This window comes from Leopardus geoffroyi, chromosome X (assembly GCF_018350155.1).
Source record: "Leopardus geoffroyi isolate Oge1 chromosome X, O.geoffroyi_Oge1_pat1.0, whole genome shotgun sequence".
NCBI classification, from domain to species: domain Eukaryota; kingdom Metazoa; phylum Chordata; class Mammalia; order Carnivora; family Felidae; genus Leopardus; species Leopardus geoffroyi.
Window position 1 is genome coordinate 34,448,972 of NC_059343.1, and position 15,562 is coordinate 34,464,533.

The 15,562-nt window shown below is 48.3% G+C and overlaps 1 long non-coding RNA gene across 3 annotated transcripts in view; it reads left to right on the plus strand.

The window, feature by feature from the left end:
- Nucleotides 1–5,013: 5,013 nt before the first annotated feature.
- LOC123594689 overlaps nucleotides 5,014–15,562 on the plus strand; it is a 35,310-nt gene continuing 24,761 nt past the window's right edge. For 2 of the 3 annotated variants that reach the window (XR_006710840.1, XR_006710842.1), the window contains exon 1: nucleotides 5,014–6,372. This is a non-coding gene — a long non-coding RNA (uncharacterized LOC123594689). The remainder of the gene's footprint in view (nucleotides 6,373–15,562) is intronic. The other variant, XR_006710841.1, reaches the window with a different exon arrangement.

Consider the following 15,562-nt stretch of genomic DNA (forward strand, 5'->3'; position numbering starts at 1 on the left):
TAGGATTCTCTCTCTCTCCCTCTCTCTCTCTGACCCTCCCCTGCTCTCTCTCTCTCTCCCTCTCTCTCTGACCCTCCCCTGCTCTCTCTCTCTCTCTCTCTCTCTCTCTCCCTCTCTCAAAATAAATAAATAAGCATTTAAAAAAGAAAGGAGAAGGCATTTTTGGCACTCTTATGCACGCCGGGGCTAGAGTTTTAAAGGGAGACCACCTCCAAGACTAGCTGCTGAGGTAAAGATAAAGGATCACTCCCCCATCCCAAAACCTATTCTACAGATGTTCCTCCTAGACGGTGGACTGACTTTGAACTTTGGAGGGGTAGAGGCCTTATTTTTATAAGAGAGGCCTCTTTTCCTCCCCCACCCCCCGAGACAAAAAGCCAAAAAAGGCACCTCTCTAAAAGAAGGTCTTAAAATTGGGAAGTTTGAAGTGTTCCAGGCAACATGTCGGGCCTAGCACTGTCGGCTTCCCCTTCGTGCCACCGCCTCCTGGCCGGGGGTGGGGCGGGCTCTCTGATCCCTTACCCCTCCTGGGCAGGCAGCTGCGGGCCTTGTGATCGGCTGACCCATTAGTTCCCGTTCCCCGAGAGTGCTCACAAGATGACTGGATACACGCGCGTCCCAAGGTGCCGAGGAACACCTGGGGACGCACGAGGTCCGTGTCGTCTCTTGAACCAGAATTGAGTTCAGTGTCAGGGAAACGGCTTTCCAATCGAAAGCTTCCGGCGTGCGTTGCCGTGGACCGGGTTGCCTTCTGTGCTCTGGGCAGGGTCTCTGTGACTGGCTCGTTGGCCCCCACGGGCCCCTACTTTGCTTCAAGACTTTCTGCCGCTCCCGCCTTTGAGGTCGGCCACATGCCATCGGCACCGCCCCTACCAGGGTCACTTTCCATTTCTCTGCCCATGTGACTTCTCAGCAGCTTTTGGCACCCTCCACGCAGAAAATGATGTTCCCTTTGGCATTCGTGACCTCTGATCCACCCCTGACCTCCCTGGCTGCTAGCAGTCTCCTCCCACTCTGGCTGTTTCTTAAGAGTTAACACTCCAGATTCTGCCCCCCGGGCCCTCTTCTCTCGGTGGTCTTATCCGTTCCCAGGATTTCAACCGCTATCTGCCTATATTCTCATGTGTCCCAATCTCCACCGCCAGCCCAGACCTCTTTCCTGAATTTTAGACCCTGTGCTCCCCTGGAGTCCCATGGCCCTTTCCACTGCAGCCTGTTGAAAGTGTGTTCCTTCCCTGCCCCTGGAGGCCTGCTCCCGGCCCTTGTCCCTAATAACAATGAATTGCTCCTGACCTTGAATTGCTGCACCATCCTCCGGTCCCTCAAGCCTGACACCTGCGCACCGTCCTTACCTGCCTCTCCCTCCTCCCTCCCCATAGCCAGTCACTCACCGAGCCTGCTTCTGTGAAATGTCTCCAGATTCATGACTTCTCTTGCCTCCAGCTCTAAAGTCATTCAGATCACTGTGCCGCCTCCTCTCTTGGTAACCCTTGGATCTTCGCCACCTCACCACCGGCCCCCTGTGTCGGCTCACCCGTCAGCCTTCTCGGACAGAGAAGCTCATCTCAGCAGACCCTTCCACCAGGTCTGGAGCTGGTCTGGGGTTGAGAGCCGGGCGTACCTGCACACTCCCCACCCTGGAGCCGATGACCCCCGCAAGCTGGTGGACTGTACGTCGACCCCCATTACCCAGCATATTATAAATGAACATGCACTGATGAGACACGGTCCCATCTGGCTCGGTAATCTTCAGCCGTGAGCAAAGTGAGAAAATAGCACCTGTTTCCAAACCCTTATCTGTGGAGCCTGGAACCTCCTCCCTCCATCGAGTCCCTTGGGCAGCAGGTCTTGCTGCAATGGATCAGAGTGTGTTGCAAGGGCTGCTCTGAGACACGGGGCAAGGATGAAGTGGCACGAGTGGACACAGGGAAGATGCCCCTGGCCGGGGTCGAGGACTTTAAGGCGTGTGTGCTTCGAGGAGTCTATCTCAGTGTTGTGTGAGCGTCCCAAACCTGTGTGTCCTGTCTGGAAGGGAATTCAGACGCGCCACAGTATTGGGACAGTTGTAAAACTGGACTCAACGGATTGTCCCTTCACTTTGCCAGAAGGTAACTGCCTAAGCTGTGGGCATTCGGGAAGGAAACTGTTCCCCGTCCATTGAGCACAGTTCCTTTACCTAGGGATGCAGTCTTTCTGGTCGGTCCCTAAAAGAAATGAGGTATCTTAGTTTGGGTTTCCTGGGAGAGACACTTTGAGTCAGAGAGGCGCGTGTGGAAAGTCTATCGGGAGCACCCTTTGCCCTCTGCCCTCAGGAGCAACACCTATAGGGAGGGAGGGAGGGAAGCAGGATGAGACAGAGGGATAGCCTTATAGAACTGTCCTGAATAGAGGCAAAGGGGCTGGGTCTCTGTACCGCCTCCCGGTCACCCTGCAAGGCCGTGTGACCTTGGCCAAAGAGGCCTCCCCATCAGCCAAGAGCAGTCTCCAGAGTGGGACTCAGCCTCTGCCAGTCCCGGTGGCTGAGGGCCAGAGTGCCTGGGGGGGGGGGGGGCGGGGGGCGGGGAATGTGGACACCATGGTACCCGCCACGTATGGCTGAAAATGCAAACCCACCCGAGAAAAGCAACAGACTGTATTTTTCACGGCTACCAAGGAGTAAATGACTGATAGCACAGTCTCTTTTGGTAAGGTTTGGATAAGGGTCATGGAAGTGGATTTGAGGTTGAGAGGAACAGGGACCAGGGTAAGGGAAGAGCAGAAGAGATCGTGAGGAAGGACAAGGAAGGGGAATCTGGATGGCTGGGGGCTTCTTGCTCGTGCAGTTCTGCTAGCAGGAAAGCCCCCATCCCTTGCCCAAGGATTGGTGACGACCCAGAGTTTCAGCTTGCCCGGAGAGAGACCCTGGGCGGGAGAAGATCTCTCTGTTCCTGCTCTACCACTTGGCAAGCGGGGACTAGTGACGGCCACCTAATCTGGGGGCTTCAGTCTTTAGGGGAAAAAAGGGGAAAATACACATCGATGGCTGCTGCGAGGGATGCACCGATAAAAATGAGCGCTTCAGTAATTGGAAGTGAGATCTAAATTATCATGAGAATCGCGGTGCTCAGGGGTGGGAGAGGTGATTCAACGCACTCCCTTTACAGATGAGGCAACGGGTTCAGGGAGCAGAAGTGACTTGCCCCAGGTCCCCAGCTTGTCAGTGGCAAAATCAAAACTAGGCGCAAGGTCTCTCTGACTTGTGGTTCAGTGCTCATTCAGAACACCCAGCTTCTGTAGTCTTTGTGGGCTGCCTGCCTTCAAAGCAGCCCCAGGGCCCGGCAGACTTGGGGTTTTGGAAGCTCCTGTACTATGCAGAGTTCTGGTGCTGGTGCTCCTGCCAGCCGGAAGGCTGGCCAGCCAGAGAGGCCTCAAAGACATTTGCATTTGGGTGAAAGGGGCCGATGGTCTTGGACTCACAGCTGAAGGTTTTCTGGGGTGGAAATTAAAGTGGCAGCAGGAAGCAGAATGCGACCTAATTAGCAGTTTGGTCTCCGAGGCTGACCTCCTTTCGGGAAAGCTGGCACTCGTAGGAGCATAAAGCAGCTGTCGCCTCTTCCCTGCCTGGCCAGGTGGGCTCAGAGCAGTGCCAGCCCAGCCGTCACCCCACGCCAGATGCCCTCCTGGAAAGAAGTCTCACCTCGCCCCCTAGAGCTCTCCATCCTATGGCTCCAAGGGGCTATGAAAACAAGCCACACTCCCAGCACGAAACCCCTTTAAAAGGCGGGAAGGAAGAGAGGGAACAAAAGCCTTTCATGTCTCTGGGGGCAGGGGGGAGGCTGGAGGACTTGAACTGTGCTCAGGAGGCGAGGGGGCTGGGAGGCGGGGGGGGGGGGGGGAGGAGAGAGGGGGCAGAGGGCGGCGCCATGCGTTCACCAGCGTCTCGCACCTGTTGTCTGCTGTGACCACACGTGCGGGCGACCCCGGGAGCTGCAGCTAAACAGGCGAGCAGTGTAATTAATCCATTGTTTAGCATTATTGGAGCTCACTGCTGCGCGGATTCTTCCTGGCAGTTCTCCCAGCCCCACACGGGAGGTTGGGAGGTTCGTCAGCCTGACGGTGGTGGTGGTGGTGGCGGTGGAAGGAGCAGCAGGGAGGGAGCAGGGAGGGAGCTTGGAGGGATTGAGACGTTAGGTCCAGGGAAAGAATCCCCCCCCTTCCCCCAAGGAGGGACACTGCCTAGCTCTCCTCACCCCCCCCCCTCCCCACTTCCGACAGCTAGGAAGTCGGTTGTCTGCCTCCTGCTGAGAAAGCTGGTTTCCACCTTGGTCCTTGGAGGCCGGCTGAGCTGTGGATACTGAGTGGTTGAGGTTTGCCCAGAGGCCGGGCCACTTCCTGCTGCCTGGCTTCTCCGCTGGTGTGTGGTCAGCGGCTTTCCCTGACATAAGTGCCCCAAGCATCATGACACGATCTTAATGGCCTCACCTGGGGGTAAGAGGCACCATTTTCACAGTTCTTACTAAGCACCAGGCACGGTGTAAGCACGAGGAGTCTATTATATCATTGAATCTTTACAACATCCCTACTTAGGTAGGCGCTCTCTGTATCCGCATTTTACAGATGGGGTCAGACACACAGAGACACTAAGTCACTTCCCCAAAGTAGCACAGCTAATAAGCAGTAGAGGCAGGATTCAAACACAGAGTCTGGCTTCAGAGCCTGTGCACCCAACCTCTACACGTACCATCCCTGCCTGGGGCCGTGGTTCCTGGGTCATACGCCTAGCAGCAGTGGGGCATGAACAGTTTTTCTTGGTATCTTGATCCTTGCATCCACCCGCCACAGGACATTTCCATTTCTGTCCCATGGATTCAGGTTACCTTTAGAGGGGCCTGGGAGTTTGCATTTTTTTAATGTTTATTTATTTTGAGTGTGTGTGTGTGTGTGTGTGTGTGTGCGCGCGCGCGCCAGCAGGGGAGAGGCAGAGAGAGGGGGAGAGAAAGAATCCCAAGCAGGCTCTGCACTGAGGGCACAGAACCTGACTCGGGGCTCAAACTCACAAACCGTGAAATCATGACCTGAGCTGAAATCAAGTGTCAGACGCTTAGGCAACTGAGCCGCCCAGGCAACCCTAAGAGTTTGCATTTTTAACCAGCACTCGGAATACCTTAGTCTGTTTAGGAGGTCCTGGAGATACGGGATTACTTCAGCGCAGTGGTTCTCAAACAGGTGTGAAGAATAAACCACCCCCATGGAGGTTACTGACGGCACTGCCAACCCCTCCAGCCCCCACATTTCTGGTTTTAGACCCACTGGTTGGGTTTTCTCACCCCCTCACTTTCGTGGATAAGGTAAGACTGCAGACCTCTTCGTTCCATCCTGGTGCCTATCTGCCCTGATGTGCAGCTCTGGGCTGAGGCAGCCCCACAGGGCTCACCGACTCTCAGAGGCATGAAACGGAGGGAGGCGCCCCGAAGTCCTTGCTGACGGAGCAGGGATCACAAAGCTCCAGCGATTACTGCTCCTTAATCAGATGGTTATTGCATTGCCGGGGCTGGCTCTTGCTGGCTCTTAGCAGCGTGCAGCCGCCCCAGTCAGTACAGTGAAGGAGGCTTTTTTGCTTCCGTGAACCCATGGGGACAGTGGATGGTGCCTTCCTTTCTCTCCCAACTCCGGCACACTGAGAGGAGGAAAGCACATTCCTGGAACTGGACATCGTCAGAGAATAAAACAGATGACCCAAGTTGGAAACCTATATACGGTCAAACCTTGGATTGTGAGTAACTTGTTCTGCGAGGATTCCGCAAGACGAGCAAACATTTCTAATAAATTTTAACTTGATAAACGAGCGATGTCTTGCAACGCGAGTGGTGTGTGATGACGAATGTCACATGATCACAACTGAGCCAATGTTGTCTCTCTTTCTCTCTCTCTCTCGCTGCAGGAGTGTGGGCGATTGTCTCCTGTGCTCGGATGCTCTATCTCAGGCCGTGGCATTTGGCAGAAATCAGTGATTTTTCAGAACGTTGGAAGGTACCCACAACGGCACTAGTATATTTCTTGTCACTTCAAAGCACCTACGGCCAGTCCTTTGCTTTTCCATACAAGAGTGAGCTCAGGAATGCTTTGCTTCATTCCAGGTCAGGCTGCCTGCAGATACAGACCCTTTCCTCAGCTGCCTCATTGCCAGTTACATTAAATACAGTCTGTGACAACAGTTTATTAATACTGTACTGTGGTCAATATCTATGCGAGCGTATACGGTGACCCCATGCAGAAAAGTATTCCATGGAGCCTACAGACGGCAGTGACTCCGTTAGTGATAGTGGAAGTCGTCCTACACATTAACCCTCCTCTCCCATGTCTCCCTCACACCAGTCATGAAGGTTTTCAGAGGTAAGTGCAGGTTAATGTGTTCATTTTTCTTTACGTTTTGTATTTTCTTTATGATTCTGTATTATATTACAGTACTGTACTCATTTTTATATGAATATTTTTGGATGGTGGAGCACACATCTGAGTTTCCATTATTTCTTATGGGGAAATTCGCTTTGATATACAAGTGCTTTGGATTACAAGCATGTCTTTGGAACAAATTATGCTCTCAAACCATGTTTTTAACATATGTGTATGTTACCTATATATACATATATGTACGTATATACTTGCAAAGCCGTGACTCTTAGCTTGGGAGGCCAGGCCAATGAGTTGTTTTCTGAGTTAAGTGCCAGAAAGGGAAGTCCTTGGTGGTAATGCTAATTAAAACTAGCCCTTGGGATAGGACGGAGGAGTCCAAGCCTCCGTATACAATTGGTTAAAACAAGTCCCATTGTTTGTTGGTTAGGAAGGTGTCTTCAGTTAGGTCCAGTGACGGGGCTGGCATCCCGGCTTCAGTTCTGATACCTCCTGGGTAAATACAAGTATAGATCAAAAATCATCCTTTTACAACTTGCTGGGGCTGCTGGAACGACCCAAGTCTGCTCCCTGAGGTCACTTTGCGCCCTTCCTGGGCTGCGTGGCTCAGCCACCAGCAGCACATTGGAAGGAAGGGCAGCCGATCCCAGGTCTTTGCCGCCCGGCCTGGGGGTGATCCTTCCCTAGCTACAGGCAGACCAAAGCACACTTTCCGGGTGCAAAATTTAAGGAGGCACACAGTCTCAGGGTTCTGCAAGTACAGGGTCAAGCCTTGAGAATAAGTACCTCCTTAAGTTTTGCACTGGCCTCTGTCTAAGTCCCACTGTCTTCCAGGCTGTAAGGGAGGATGTTTTCAGTGTGTGGGTCCAGCTAGAAACGTTCTCACTGGATGAACTATGGTTTCACTCCCTCCGGAGCCATGCGATTTCCAGTTGTTCTTGGTTCCTCCGTGGTAGAAATGAATAGGGAGTGTTTCCTGGGACCAAGAGAAGAGAGTGGGAAGGCATGCATCTCAGAGTGTGTCAGATTTTGTTTTTAATTTTTTAAGTTTATTTATTTGTTTTGAGCGGGGGCAGGGAGAAGCAGAGAGAGAATCCCAAACAGGTTTCCCACTGTCCGCACAGAGCTTGACACGGGGCTTGAACTCACAAACTGTGAGATCATGACATGAGCCAACGCCGAGAGCTAGACGCTCAACCAGCTGAGCCACCCAGGCACCCCAAGGTGTGTCAGCTTTTGACCACGATCTACCTAGTTCCATGGATTTTACTCATGGCCAGGCCACAGCGGTAGAGGAAGTCTGTCCCATTACAGGGCTGACCTGAGGATTCTCTTGCTGTTCCCTCCGGGCAGAAACGTTTTGTTTCAGGAGACGTTTATTTGAAGTCTCGGGCCACGCGGAAATTAGTCCTATCAGAACTTACCTATAGGATTCTCCTGGCCAGTCATAAAATAGCACCAGCTGGACAAGTGTAGGAAAATAGTTTCCTGACTCCAGTTTCCTCAGTGTGGTCCTTTTACAGTTTCCAGAAAAGCACTTGAGCCCAATCCCAGGTACGCTAATTCGCAGGTAAACACGGGCCTCTGACGGTCTTCACCAGCCACCGAATCATGCATGCCCCTGACTCTGTGTTGAATTGAGCCCCCATCATCCTGTTCTATTTTTTTTATTTTTTTAATGCTTATTTTTGAGAGAGAGAGAGACAGAGCGCAAGCGGGGGAGGGGCAGAGAGAGAGGGAGACACAGAATGCGAAGCAGGCTCCAGGCTCCGAGCTGTCAGCACAGAGGCCGATGTGGGGCTTGAACTCACGAACTGTGAGATCATGACCTGAGCTGAAGTCGGATGCTTAACCCACAGAGAGCCACCCAGGCGCCCCCATCCCATTCTATTTTGAATGGCCTGTCATGAAGGCCAGCCGGTGTGGACAACCGTCTTGGTCCCAGTGGTTATGCCTCTCACCCAACACATTGAGCCAGGGCTGACTCATGATCATATCTTCATCCGGAGAAGAAGCAGTCACTCCTGTGTAATTGAAATTGTCCTTGTTGGTCTACCTGGCAATTTTCAGCTGTTTCTTCTTGTTCCATCCTTCAAAGACACAGGGAGGAGCCAGCCACCAGCTGCTCAGTAATAAGCCTTCTTGTGGGGCATCTGAAAGACACCCGGGAAAGTGCAGGGTTAATGTGAGAGCCTCATTCCGATTCATTCATGCAAGGACCTCAGGAAGTTTTGTTGTTGAATTTTTTCCCGAACATCAACTATGCATAATGAAGTCAGTGCAGGATGGGCTTTAAGCCCAAATTCACTTGCTTTGGGATTCGTCACTCAGGCTCCTATATTAAATTCACCTTGGGGTCTATGGTAAATTTTATTAAATGTGACTTTCCTCTTTACGGCTAGCATAAACATTTATTATACATCCTGTGATATATGTTTCCAGGAAGTAAGGAAATGCAGTTGTGGAAAGATATGATTCCCAACTGATTTGAAATATAGACGAATAGCATGTTTTAGAAAGGGGCCGGAACTTTAATGGAAAAAAGTAGTTATCAGATTTTTTTCCTTGGCTTTCTCTGTCTTCTCTTCTGGCACCAGTTAAAGGAACATTTCTCAGCCCTTCTCCCCATGCACACAAAAGATGATACCTGATATGAAATGCTGTGAAATCCTGCTTCATTAAAGCCCACAAAAGCTAATGCACAGCTCCCCTCACACTGCCCTAAAATGGGAACAAAGAGGCAGAATAATGTCAAAATAGAACACAAAGGAAAAGAGTTTGTCCTCTGGGCCCGGGAGATGAAAGATATCAGGAATCATCCGTGAATGTTGGGCTGGGCCAACGTTTCTAGGGCTCATTTCGTGGATGATGGGGGATTGTCAGACCGGGCAGCCCGTGTAAACACAGCAAGGGTGCGGGCAAGGAGCTCCAACAAGGGCCCAGGCAGTGTTCCTGTTAACAGTTCGGTCACCGGCAACAAGAAGGACTATGTGTGTCAGGATAGGGACAGATGACCAATCAGGGCAGACAGACTTCCACTCACTTGCTGCGCGACAGAATACCCCCCGAACAGCAGTGTCGTCTAGGGAGCTTGGTTGGGGGACCAAGGAAACAGGCAGTTTCGGGCCGTGTTCTGGGTTCTTCAAGGGAAGTGGCTGTAAGAGAAAGCACATCCTCTGAGAAGCCGTGTCGCTGCTGGTAGCATAAACAACCCTGAAGACCAAGCCACTTGGCTTTGTGGCTTTACTAATGGTGGGTGGTAGATCACGGATGGGGTTGGTGCATTCCATCAGGTCAGAACACGACCCCTGGAAAGGTGAGCGGGCAGATTCAGAGTAACCTCGTCGGCACCACCAAGGAATGGTAGAGCTATGGTTTGACATCTAGCACGATGGGACACAGTTATACGATACTGTCCGTAAAAGCAGTGACAGAACACAGCCTGGACCCTTTCCACCAGCCTGTATTGCCGCTTCACTTAGACTCCCGGACGCCCCTTCAACCTTCTTCCTCTTGCAGTATTTTACCATCCACAGCTAAAGCCAGTTCCTGGGTGCTGGCCCTGGACCCCGTGAGGAGAGAAACGATGAGGGCTGGACAGCCACTGGGATCCTAGCTTCTCTGCTTGGCAAGTGAGGCCGTGTCTTCCTTGGATTACTCAACGCCGAGCCAGAAACAAGTATTTGAGAAAAGGTAGTTCTGGGGGGGGGGGGGCGGGGAGGGGAGTGATCCCAGAGGGCAAGAGTGGGGGAGGGGGAGAGTGGAGACAGGGATGGAGAGAAAGTCAATACAAGGGAGCATTATCAGGGCCTAGATCTTCCAGGGCTTCCTAAGAAGCATATAGAATGCCTCCCAAAAATGTCTCCTAAAAGATGGGAGGCAGGAACATTAGTTCCCTGGCTGCCATCCGGCCGAGGGCTAGCCCTGAACTTCTGAGCTGTGCCTGCAGTGGCCTGGGACTCATAAGTGCCTTGGGGCAGAGAGCAAAGGCACGGTGCTCATTCTCGGTGACGCTCGTGAGCCTCAGCTGACCTTGAACTGTCCACCCCGGTCACCGTTAGAATCAGAGACTGTGACCAATAGGACGTGTGACAGGGCACCAGGCACATGGACTACAGGAAGTGTGTCTGCAGCACGAGGAGATAATCTGCTACCACAGGGGAGCCAAAAGCTGAAGGGAGCTTGGACAAAAGTCCTCTCGGCAAATAAGCTGATCTGGGAGGATTCAAACTGACAGAAGTAAGAAGAGCTAGGGAGGGTTGCTGGGAGTTGGGTGGGGGATACTGTCAGGGAAAAGGGCAGAAGTCCTTCTGGATACCCAGCATCCTGTGCATTATAATGCACTTGAGCCCTGACCCAACAGAGTCCTCAACATGAGGTCATAAAGGAGGTGAGACCATACTTTAATGAGATTTTCTGGTTCCAACCTTAATAAACCTCTGTGGGTAGGGACCAGGATGGCCTACATAGTATTGATTTGGGGGCTACGGCAGGGTCATGCCTTTGTGAGAGTATTTAGAAAGCTTGCAGTGCAAGGAATGGGGTGTCGGGAAACAGGGAAGGCTTGGACCAGAATCCTGATTAGACTTTTGGAGCTATTTGCCCTACAAAGCCAGAGTCTAGACATTGCTGCTTCTCCCTGCCACAGAGCACGTTGGGAACAGTTGAGGGTCTGTGAGGCGCTGCAAACTCAAACTTGCAAAAAGAAAGGAAACGTCCCTCGTGCATGTATATGGTAGACGCTTCGAGAGAGAGAATCTGAAGATTACAAGCCTCTGAGATGAGTAGGATGAAGTCTGTCTGGTTGAGCTGATTAAATACTATGAAAGGATCATAGAAGATACACACGGCCAAGACCCATTAAGTCGTCCCTCAGCAATGCACTCGCGCCTCCAAATACCACAGGCTTGGAAGTTACAGTGGCCGTATATTATCGGCCTTTTCAGTGTCCCTCCTCTGGAGAACTGATTTCACCTCCATTCTAGGTGGTTCTGGTAGGATATTAATCACACCTGCCCACCTCCACCATCACATGCTCCAGCCGCAGAGGGGTCGTGGAAGGACTGGCCAATCAAACACTTCCATTACTCTGATCACAGCAATGCCTTCCACGATGGGTGTGTGACTTACACAGGAACAGTCAAAGTGTTCACTGAGATTTGATATATGGATGCTGGCAGCATGAGGGTTTCTCATCTGTTTGACGGTGAAGCTTCTTGAAAATAAAGCAACACCAAGACGGAAGAAAAGTTGAAAGGTGGAGAGACTGAAAGATACCGTGGAGTCCAGGATCCAGTCGTGTGTGATGCCGCTGTCTCTTCCAACCTCCCGGTTACGTGAACAAATAAATTCCCTTTGTGCTTAAGCTAGTCTGGCTTGAATTTCTATCATTTGCAATGGAGAGACTATCTCATACGGTATTTACTGAGCACATAAGGTGGTCCCTGCTAGATATAGTGAGTTGAATGTTGGTTCCCAAAGGCTATATCCCTGTCCAGAAGCTGTGAATATGGTTTATTTGGAAAGCGAGTCTTTGCAGACTTAATTCCTTTAGGGATCTCAAGATGAGATCTCTTGGATTATCGGGATGGGCCCTAAATCCAATGATGAGTGTCCTTATAAGAAACACAGATTAGAGACCCATAGACATAAGAGGAGAAGATACAGACACACAGAAGAGGAAGCCGTATGAAGACAGAGGCCGAGATTGGAGTGATGTACCCACAAAAAATGCTGGCAGCCCCCAAACGCTGGAAGAGGTGACGAAGGATTGTTCTCTAGAGGGAGTGCACACCTGCTGATACCTTGAATTCATACTTCTGGCCTGCAGGACTGTGAGAGGATAAATTTCTCATTATTTGAAGCCACCTAATGTTTGATAATTTGTTATGGCAGCCACAGGGAACTAACACACTTGGTGCTTGCCAACAATTCAAATTTGAAAAGAAAGCGTTGCTGCTCTGGAGATAGGGGCATACCTTTATTTATTATTTATTTTAAATAATTATCATACAATAACTGTGTTAATGGACTTAACGGGCGAAGAAGAATGGCTCATGCAATGGGGTCATATTATAGATGCAGAACTCTCTGATAGTTAAGATTTGATATATGTGTTCAAATCCTGGCCCACTACTTGCTCCACCATATATAGCGTGTGCAACCTTGGGTCAGTTGCTTAACCATTCTGGGCCTCAGTTTCCCAATCTGCAAAACAGGAATGGCAATAATACTTTATTCATAGCATGGTCATGATAGTTAAATGAGATAACATACGTTAATTTCTTAGAACAGAGCCTCACACATGGTAGGTACCTAATAAATGTTATTCTGGAGGAACTACCTTGTAACGTAACGGCCCCAGGGAAATAGAAAAAATGTGGGGAAATCACAGAGAAGGAGAAGCTTGTGAACGTGACCCCATAAAGTTGTTTATGAATTTCTGTGATCATCCCATACCTGTGCATGCACGGATGTGATCCTGAACAGTGTACTAAAGATATCGAGAACTGAACAAAGAAATAGACCAATGTGCAGGTCAAAGACTGGCCTATGGGTCAGGCACACATGAGACAGGTCCAAATCGTATAGCAAAGGCTTTGAAAACAGAACTGACATTGAAACCACAGCCCAGGGGCACCTGGGTCGCTCAGTCGGTTAAGCGTCCAACTCTTGATTTCGGCTCAGGTCATGATCTTGCAGTTCTGAGATCGAGCCCCGTGTGCTGTCAGCACAGAGCCTGCTTGGGATTCTGTCTCTTCGTCTCTCTCTGCCCCTCCCCTGCTCTCACATGTGTTCTCTCTCTCTCTTAAAATAAATAAATGAATATTTAAAAACAAAAAAGAAACCACAACCCACAGGAGGCTGGTCAAAATCGGCAGCCGCAACTAGGTTTATTGTCTACTAAAACAAAACACACAGCAACATTCTCCACAAGATTTAAACAAGAACTAGAATCTGATAACATTCAAAACGTCTAGATGCAATCCAAAAATGACTCAGTATACAGAGAACCAGGATATAATGGTAAGATGATACAAATGCTGGAATTGCCAAACTGAGATTTGAAAATAGCCATTGTAAAAAGACTTCAGGAAGTAAGGGCAAACACTATCGAAATGAATGGAAAGGTAGAAAATCTCAACAAAATCAAAAATAGAAGATATATAAAAAAAAAAACAAACAGTGGGAGTTTTAGAACAAGAAAATACAATAACTCAAATAAGAAAAAAAAAACAACCCCGCCTCACTGGATAGGCTCAATAATACAATGTAGATGGTGGCAGAAACGATCAACAGAAATTAACCAATCTGAGTAATAGATAAAAAGACTGAGAAAAAATGAACAAAGCCTCGGGAACTCTGGGGAAATACCAAAAGGCTTTATAATTGTGCCATCAGAATCCCAGAAGAAGAGGAGAAAGAACTCTATGTTGAAAAAATATTTGAAAAAATAATGGTTGAAAATTACCGTTTGATAAAATACATAAACCTATAGATTCAAGAAGATGAGTGAACTCCAAATAAGATAAACTCAAATAAATCTATAGCCAGACACAGCATAATCAAACTACTGGAAATTAAAAACCAAGAAAAAACTGTCAAAATCAGTCAGAGAAAAACAATGCTTTATTTATAAGAGAACAATTATTCCAATGACTGTGAATTTCTCCGCAGAAGCCAGAGGCCGAAAGAAAATGACACGGTACTTCTCAAGTGCTGGAAAAACAAGAATAGTTAACTGAGAATTCTATATCCAGTGAAAAGTATTCTTCGGGAGTAAAGGTGAACTAAAGATATTCTTAGATGAAGGAAAAGTAAGAGAATTCATAGCCAGCACACCTGTGCTGAAATAATTGCTAAAGGAATTTCTTCAGACAAGTGAAATGATACCAAGATGAAGCTCGGGACATTAGGAATGTGGGACGAGCAACAGAAATAGTAATGTAAATAGTAAATAATTATTTACTATTACTAAAGGATTTACTGAGTAGGTAACATTGACTATTTCTCTCCTCTTGAGTTTTTAAAGATATGTTTGACAGTTGAAAGGAAATGTATAGTGTTGTTTAATAGGGTTTCCAGTGTTTTTAGATGCAATATATAAGACAATTACGACATAAATGTAAGAGGGTACAGGGACCTATTCAGTGTTAAATTTCTTCATTCCACTTGAAATAGTCAAATATTGATTCTAAATAGAATGGGGAAAGCCAAATACGTATATTCTAATACCTCGAGCAACCAAAGATCTCCCAAAAGAGATATAGTAAACAACAATAGATGAATTAAAACATATATTTAAAAATGTTCAAATAACCAAGAGAAGGCAGGCAAGGAGAAGCAAAATAGTGAAAAACAGAGGGAACAAACAGAAAATGACATTGTAGAAGTCAAAACGTTTTCATAATTATATTAAATACAAATGGTCTAAACATATCAATTGAAAGAGACGGTCAGCATGGATTCTTTTTAATGACTGAACTATATGCTATTTACAAGACACTCGCTTCAAATATAATGATAAAGCTAGGTTAAAAGTAGAAGGATGGAAAAATACATGGACTAATCAAGAGAAAGCTGGAGTGGCTACACTAATACTGATAGACTTCAGAGCAAAGAAAATTACCAAGGGTGAGGGAGGGAAGCACATACTGATAAAAGAGTCAGTTGCCGAGAAGACAGGACAACACCGTATGAGTATGTGTCTAATGACAGAACACCATAGTACGTGAAGCAAAAACTGACGAAAAGGAGAACGAGACGAATCCGCAACTATAGTTGGAGACTTTGACACTCCTGTCTCAGAAATTGACAGACCTAGTATACAGAAAATAAGGCTATACAGGAAGCGAGCAGCACCATCAACCAACTGAATCTAATAGACATTTTTAGAAAATGTTACCGAAAACCATGGGAATACAGATTTTCAAGTAAACGTGGAACATTCGCCAACGGAGACCATGTCCTAGGTCATAAGGTAAATTTTAACAAATGTAAAAGATTTACAATCAGAGTATGCTCTCCAACCATAATGGAATGAAACCATAACTCAACAGAAAGGTAACAGGAAATTTTCAAACATTTGAAAATTAAACACACACTTCTAAACAATCCTATCAACCCAAAAAGGAAGTCCCAAAGGGAAATTAGAAAATCTTTTAACTGAACA